This window comes from Galeopterus variegatus, unplaced genomic scaffold, assembly GCF_000696425.1.
Source record: "Galeopterus variegatus unplaced genomic scaffold, G_variegatus-3.0.2 Scaffold1814, whole genome shotgun sequence".
Taxonomy (NCBI): Eukaryota; Metazoa; Chordata; class Mammalia; order Dermoptera; family Cynocephalidae; genus Galeopterus; species Galeopterus variegatus.
Window position 1 is genome coordinate 224137 of NW_007727925.1, and position 7515 is coordinate 231651.

Here is a 7515-nt window from a genome sequence, read left to right on the forward strand (position 1 = left end):
CAAAAGATACATAAACATGTTAGAATGGTTACCTTTGAGGGTAGGAGAGGAATGGGTATGGGAAAATGCTGATAAAATGGATGGACTAAAACAGATAAACAAAAAAATAAAAACAAATGAGGGCCATGTATAGATGGATGATGAAAAATAATAACATGCACTGAGAATAATTAACTAGCTGCTTTAAGAGTAACGAGAAAAAAAAAGGCAGAGTAAATCTTGGAGGAAAAAAAAAGGAAACTTTTGCACGATTTATAGGAGTATCATTATAAAAGACATATGAAGAGCATAGCATGGAACTGACTTATATGTGAGATTCCTTAGTAAATTAAAGTGTACTTTTGGATTGGAGAATGAGCAAAAAAAAAACCCGTTTTCATTTTCTTTCTGAAATTTTCATCTTCAGTGAATAAAAATGTTTAATGAACATTCAGTGCATTAAAACGATAAGTTCAGGGTTATTGTGTAATATAAGCATATTTTGAAATAATACCACACCATGTTTTAACACATGTGGGTAAGCTGCAGATACAAAATAATTACTTGGGTGGTAAAGAGAGTTTGATCCTAACATGTTCTGGTCTCCTTCTTCATTTGCCACTTAGAGAAAATGTCTTCCACCAAGGCAAACAATACTCATGAATTATGAAGTCCCGAACCCACCATTAGCCCTGTATTTTAACAGCAAAGTCAACCTTATCATCTCACCTGACCACAAACATAGTTTCCTTAGGCCCAACATGATAAGAAAAATGCTGATATTGGTACCTTACAAATCTGAAACAATGTGCAAATCGAAATGTTGGATTAACAAGCTTTTACTAGCAGCTGAATTCAAACAGGTGAGTTCACTCACAGGGATATCCAGGTGAGCAAACTGCAGAATTCTGGCTGGACTTCTCTTTGCATGATTAAAACAGTATCTAGGTTTGGAAATTCTCTGTTTAACAAATTGAGATGTTGACAGGAATGAAAGAAAAATCCATTATCCTGAAAATCTAGTCCCTCACATCCCTCATGCTCATGATCAGAGAGCACCAATTTCCTTTCTTTTAGTTATTTTTTTCCTTTCACTCTTTCTTTATCTTACTAATTGTTCTTAACTCTCTACCTTGTTGCCTCCTAAATTAGATTGCTTTAGGATACAGTTCCACCCTTTCTTCATGATTTACCTGTGTTCTCACTTCTTTACAAAGTCTGTTTCTAGAACTTACAGCCAAGATTGGCACACAGTTCTTTCTTGCTTTAGGATACAGTTTCACCCTTTCTTCATGATTTACCTGTGTTCTCACTTCTTTACAAAGTCTGTTTCTAGAACTTAAGAATCTTTCCTTGAATTTGCATTTCTGAATTGATCACTAAAGCGCTCAACAAACCAGTGGATGTGAACTAGCAGTTTTATTCTAAGAACAAAGAAGATCTTTGAACTAGCTTCATATTTTCATAATAAACAATGAAATAGCCCTCTGTGATGTGGGTCATATCAGTCATCATTCAAAGTTTAGTGCTGTCTGAAGTTATTATAGTGAGTGCTTGGAAATTTGAGCTTTGGTGGTTAATGACTGTGTAAATATGGCAAGTTTTTTAACTTTTCTAAACCACATTTTCTAAAGTACCAACTATATACAACCTTTGTTTCTTAATACAAATAAAGGAATGATAGTTGGCATTAATTCTCTAGCTTTTCCATTAAAGTTCTTCCAAGAAAAAGCACAGAAGCAAGCCCATTTCTAGCAGAAAATATTTGAAGTTTATTGCACTTAATTAGCTTATAAACTTGGTCTTTTTTATTGTCTGTAATGTGTGCCTTCAGTAAACAAGATAATCTCTACCCTTTTGGGAATTATATTATAGTGTGGGGAGATAAATAATAAATGAATAAGCAAAAATTAAACAGGACAAGTATCATGAAATGGTAAGTAATATTTTGGAAACATTTTATGTTGAAATATAACATATATTCAGTTTCAGAAAGAATTGGCTTGTTTGTGTTTTATCAAATACTTATATACTATAGAAATTAAGTTACACATTCACTGTCCTAGATACTCTACTTAATAGACCAAGGCTGGCCAAACTTTTTCTGTAAAGGGCCAGAGAGTAAATATTTTAGGCTCTGGAGGACATACAGTCTTTGCGGCCCTGCTCAACTCTGCTGCTGCAGCCCTAAAGCAGCCATAGATAATACATAAACAAATAAGCATGGCTATGCTCTGTTGAAACTATTGTTTCAGACACTGAACTTTAATTTTCATATAATTTTCATGTGTCACTAAATATTTATATTCATTTGATTTGTTTTCAACCAAGTAAAAATGTAAGGACCATTCTTAGTTGGCATGCTGTACATAAACAAATAAGCATGGCTATGCTCTGTTGAAACTATTGTTTCAGACACTGAAATTTGATTTTCATATAATTTTCATGTGTCACTAAATATGTATATTCATTTGATTTGTTTTCAACCATGTAAAAATGTAAGGACCATTCTTAGTTGGCATGCTGTACAAAACAGGCAGCAGGTGGATTTGGCCTGCAAGTTTGAGAGCCTGTAGTTTGCCACTCCCTGGTAAACACCGGTTTCTCAAACTTTATGATGTATCCAAATTACTTGGTATCTTTTTAAAACATAGATTCTTATTTAGTAGATTTGGGATTGTTGGGAAAATAGAATAGTTTGGTCAGGGCCTTTGCCTCAGGTCCAGTTGGGTGTGGTTCATCATTCTTTGTAAGCAAATTGTGTGTGTGTGCACGTGTGTGGAGTTAGTGCACATGCATGCCAAAGTATCTTTTTAGTTTTGTTGCTATTCTTGTGTTCTTCTTCAGAGAGAGAGAGAGTTTTAGTGAAGCAGGTGGGCAGGTGTCTGCCTCAGGCATCCGCCCTGCATGGCCATGCTTTCCAACCTATGGCTCCAAGGACCTTTTGGCCAGTTACCTAGCTACAAAGTATCTTTTTAGTTTTGTTGCTATTCTTGTGTTCTTCTTCAGAGAGAGAGAGAGTTTTAGTGAAGCAGGTGGGAATGGGCTTGAGGGGTCTGGGAGCTCCAGACCCAGCCCTAGCTCAACAATCGGCCTAGCCAGAGCACCACAACTGGTGTAGTAGTGGTCACCTAGCTTTACAATTGGCATCAGGAACAGGATTAAGAGCGCTACAATTGGCACTGTCAACAGGATTCCAGACATCAGCCTTAGCCATAGCCAGAGCCCTGGCTCCATAATTGGATAGTCAGACAGGATTATGTGCCATATTGGTGTAGTCTGTGACAGGATTCTGAGCAAGAACAGGAGCCAAAAGCCCTCGGAAGAAGGAGGAAATGTGGCTACTTGTGAATATGCTGTGCCCTATGGCCACCTTCCCGTTGACTGGGATCTGGTTGCTGCACACTGTACTGCAAGGCAGCATAGACCAGGTACTATAATGCAAAACCCCTTGGGAAGGGAGGAAATATGGCTATCCTTGAGAGTGTGGTGCCCAGTGGCCACCTTTCTGCTGACCGGAGCCTGGCTATTGCTCACTATGCTGCAAACTGATTGAGATTTGCGGCAGAAAGCACAGTTGTTGGAAGCACGGATAAATGTCCTGGAGGATGATGTACAGTGACTGGCCACTCCTGCCTCTCACACCAGGGAAGACAACCAACCCAGTGGTGCATTGGGGAAACTGTGCATCTCCAAGCACGACCTGTTGTGCATGAGAAAGTGAGACAGCAAAGCAGCAGAAACAAGGAGAGGCCCTGGCAGCTGCTCCAGCTATGAGGCATAGGGGTGGATGGTGTAATGTGCTCTAGAGACTATGTAGTAAACACATGCGTTTGTCTGAAGGCAAATGGCTTGGAGGGTGCCACTTAAACCTGATGGCTGGCTGGGTGCCCTAAAACCCAAGAAAAGAGCGCCACATGCAGGTGGGCAGATGAACCGAGGATGGGTGCCACTGTAGAATTTCAAGTATGTTTTCACCTGATGAAATGTGGAAAAGTTAGTCTCCGTTACTACATGCCTGTTTCTGTGGCAGCGGCTGCAGAAGAGCCACAGATACGCCCAGTGGCAGGGCAGCCACTCCTTGATGGACTGGGAGAATGCAGCTGTTTGAACTGTGGGCGACTACTGCAAAAAACTGCCTGAGACTGAGTATTAGCTTGTGTAAACTGAGCTGATTGAAGTAATTCAAAAGCCAGAATGTAAAAGCAGAGCATAAAGATTTGGAAACTTTGCAGCCTGGCCATACAGTAGAAAGCAGAGAGCAGGAAGAAAAAATGCAAGGTGAAGCAGATAAACTGTTTGCTAAAGACATTATCTTGGAGGTGAGGCAGCCAGATGCTAATAGACAAGACAATGAGAGAAAAAGCCCTAAACGCATTTCAGAAATCTGGATGGGTGCCCCACCCATCACAGGCCCTGGAGGGAGTTTGAGAATTTTGGGAGAGTGCCCCTCCCATTCTAAGAGAACTGAGTTTGTCCTGGAGGTGTCATTGCCCTCAGAGCTGAGGTGTCATTGCCCTCAGCAAACTGCTCCCTGCATCCCAGCCGCTCTGGCTGGAGCAATCTTGCCTCAGTACCTCTGAAGGAAAAGAGCCAAAAACCTTGGTGGCATTCACATTGTGTTAAGTTTGCAGGCCAGCAGTATGTGAGAGCAGTGGAGGTGTGGCAGCCTCTACCTAGATTTCAGAAGATGTATGAATAAGCTGGGGAACTCAGGTGGAGAACTGCTGCAGGGGTGGAGCCACTGCAGAGGTCATCTACAGAGCAATGTGGAGCAGAAAAGTGGGGTTGTAGCCCCCACAGAAAACCCCCACTGAGGAAATGTCCAGTGGGGTCAGGATGGTGGGGCTGCTGCCAGGAGCCCAGAACCATGGGGCTGCTGGCAGTGTCCAGCACCAGCTTGGAAAAGCTGCAGGTACCAGGACTGTAGGAGTGAGGTTGCCCGATGCTTTAGGGGTCCAGGTGCCCCAGTGTGCTTAACGTTTGCCCTCTTTGAGTTTTGGATTTGTTTGGGGACTGATTTTCCTTTCTATTCCTCTCTTCTGGAATGGGAATGTGTACTTAATGTCTGTCCCACTGTATCTTAGAAGTAGATAAACCTGTTTTTGACTCTTTACAGGTTCACAGCAGGAAGGACTTTTGCTTTTAGTCTCAAATGAGATTTGGGACGTTGGACTTTTGAGTTGGTGCTGCAACAAGCTAAAGACTTTTGGGACTGGGATGGAATGTGTAATATGTAAATGTAAGCGTCATTAATCCTCACTAAGGGAATGTCACCAAATGTGTAGATTGTACAGTGAGGACCCCAAAGGGGTGGATTGTTGGGAAAATATAATAGTTTGGTCAGTTCCCTCACCTCGGGTCCAGTTGGGTGTGGTTAAGCATTCGTTATAAGCAAATTTTGTGTGTGTGTGTGTGTGTGTGGAGTTAGTGTGCATGCATGCCAATGTATCTTTTTTGTTGCTATTCTTGTGTTCTTCTTCAGAGAGAGAGAGAGAGAGGAGTTTTAGTGAAGCAGGTGGGCAGGCATCTGCCTCGGGTGTCTGCCCTGCACAGCCATGCTTTCCAACCTGTGGCTCCAAGGACCTTTTGGCCAGTTACCTAGCTCGTAGACCTGCATGTGAAGGAGTCTGGTGACCCAGCCTGGCGTGTGAGGGGTCTGGGGACCTAGCCTGGCATGTGAAGGGTTTGCAAACCAGTCTGTGAATGGGGTAGACCTGCATGTGAAGGAGTCTGGTGACCCAGCCTGGCATGTGAGGGGTCTGGGGACCTAGCCTGGCATGTGAAGGGTTTGCAAACCAGTCTGTGAATGGGCTTTAGGGGTCTGGGAGCTCAAGACCCAGCCCTAGCTCAACAATTGGCCCAGTCAGTGCAGCATTAGTGGCAGGTAAAAGAGCCCGACAACTGGCATGGTTGTGTAGCTAGACAATTGGCTCTGTGAGGATTCCAGGTCTTAGCCTAGCCAGACAGGGATGGAACCTGAGGTTCTGAATACTGATGCTACAGGTTTGGAGAAGCTAGAATATAGAAATTATTGTTGTGAACACCGAAAAAGTTATGCCCAAATACAGAGAAAATTGCTATAGAGTGTATCTCTGGGGAGCAGGACAATGAGGGCTAAAGTGGACTTTCGCTATTTTTCCTTTAAACTTCTATTTCGCTTGATTTTTTTTAAACTGAGATTTTATTTCCAGAATAATTTTTTAAGAACACAAAATTCAGGATTAACAGAAGCAAATTTGGCAGAGTCATAAGGTGAAATTTTAACCTATTAAACTCATATTTTCTAAGAAGAGTAACTGACATGGAAAATATATGCAAATATGTAAAGAGAAAAAATTCACAATACATACAGTACATATTGTACCATGCATATCAACAAGAAAGAAACACCATGTAATGTTGCCAGTGATTATACTTGGGGAATGAATAAGAGAAAATTTTTCTTTTTCTGATTTTCCAAATTTTTCACGGTAAACATGTATTCTAAAATCTGAAAAATGAAATACTTTTTATAGAAGATGTAGAAACCAATTATAAATTAGGACATGCTAAAATCAATTAATTATTCTTTACTTTCAGTCAAACATAGTCTAAATCATTTAGCAAAAAATGTTCACTGAGCACAGGCCTATGACCTTGAGAGAGCCATGGTATTGTATTTGTTGTAGATGTCTGGAAATTTCCAGTCAGTTTCCAAGAGCAGACCAGTGGCAGGACCTAAACTCCCACTGAGGCCTTCTGACTCAGAGCCCCACATTTCTCCTCTTCATTCTTTGAGCTTCCCTCAGAAAACATAAAGCCATGCAGGGCAGTTCACTATCTACTCAGATCTGTGACTGGGACTGTGCTGGGGAGCACTATACATTTACTAAAGTTTGGCTTAGACAATGCTAAAAACTGAGATGTAGGTAAGGAGTACTTTAATTTTAATAGATATAAAGCAAAGGGGTCTGTCTCACATGTTGAAATATAAGGATGTCCATAGTTTGGGAGAGATTTTATCATCTAAGACCCAGGTAATACATGAAGTAGAGGCTTAGTTGTTCTTTTTTGAAAAAGGAGAGGTGTTGCTTTGCCCCCCACGGATTTATCACCCCACTTCCCCTGGGTGACAGAGCCACAGAGATTACTCAAAGCCCATCTCTTCTGAGCAGTGAGAAGCCCGGAAGTGGTAAATCTCCCTCAGAACTCTCAAGTGAGAGGCATCCCTTCCTTGGGAAATTAACCCTGAATTGGGGTTTTCTTCCTGCGTTTATTCTGCAGACCAAGAAGTTACAGGAAGAGACATAGATGGGGTTTTTGCTAAGCACCGTTTAACAAGTTTAACAATAGAAACTGGTAACATTTAGTAAAAACAAGTCAGATGACTTTCCCTTAGACAATTAAGTGATCCACCAACAAAAGCTTGACCTAGCAAACATTCCTTCTCCCTCCAGCAGCTTCCCAGTAACTTTACATATCAATCAGTAACACAGCAACCTTGCTGTGTTACAAATCTTTATCTTACACCAGAGACTTTATAGCCTGAGGAAA